The following is a 1,072-nucleotide window of genomic DNA, read 5'->3' on the forward strand; positions in this document are numbered from 1 at the left end:
AATAATAAAGATAGGTTTGCAACATAAATAGAGAGATGGGAGGGAATCAATAAACTAGATGTTGTCAATAATAAAGATAGGTTTGCAACATAAATAGGGAGATGAGGGGGAATCAATAAACTTGATGTTGTTAATAATAAAGATAGGTTTGCAATATAAATAGGGAGATGGGAGGGAATCAATAAACTTGATGTTGTAAATAATAAAGATAGGTTTGCAACATAAATAGAGAGATGGGAGGGAATCAATAAACTAGATGTTGTCAATAATAAAGATAGGTTTGCAACATAAATAGAAAGATGAGGGGGAATCAAAAAACTTGATGTTGTTAATAATAAAGATAGGTTTGCAACATAAATAGGGAGATGAGGGGGAATCAATAAACTAGATGTTGTCAACAATAAAGATAGGTTTGCAATATAAATAGGGAGATGGGAGGGAATCAATAAACTTGATGTTGTTAATAATAAAGATAGGTTTGCAATATAAATAGAGAGATGGGAGGAAATCAATAAACTTGATGTTGTAAATAATAAAAATAGGTTTGCACCATAAATAGAGAGATGAGAGGGAATCAAAAAACTAGATGTTGTAAATAATAAAGATAGGTTTGCAACATAAATAGGGAGATGAGAGGGAATCAATAAACTTGATGTTGTTAATAATAAAGATAAGTTTGCAACATAAATAGGGAGATGAGGGGGAATCAATAAACTTGATGTTGTTAATAATAAAGATAGGTTTGCAATATAAATAGAGAGATGGGAGGAAATCAATAAACTTGATGTTGTAAATAATAAAAATAGGTTTGCACCATAAATAGAGAGATGAGAGGGAATCAAAAAACTAGATGTTGTAAATAATAAAGATAGGTTTGCANACTACACATTTGACCTAGATTGTAATTTTCTAACTGCTAATCTTTGCACAAAAATTAGTTTGAAAAGATGTAGAAATTAGAGAATTAGAGTTTACGCAAGTTTTCATTTCCTTTTTGTGCACAAAAAAACACTATTTGACATTATACATTACCAATAATACTCTATGTTTAGTTCTTTCGGAAAAATCTCAA

The sequence above is a fragment of the Eurytemora carolleeae genome, unplaced genomic scaffold, assembly GCF_000591075.1.
Source record: "Eurytemora carolleeae unplaced genomic scaffold, Eaff_2.0 scaffold1364, whole genome shotgun sequence".
In the NCBI taxonomy this organism is placed as follows: Eukaryota; Metazoa; Arthropoda; class Copepoda; order Calanoida; family Temoridae; genus Eurytemora; species Eurytemora carolleeae.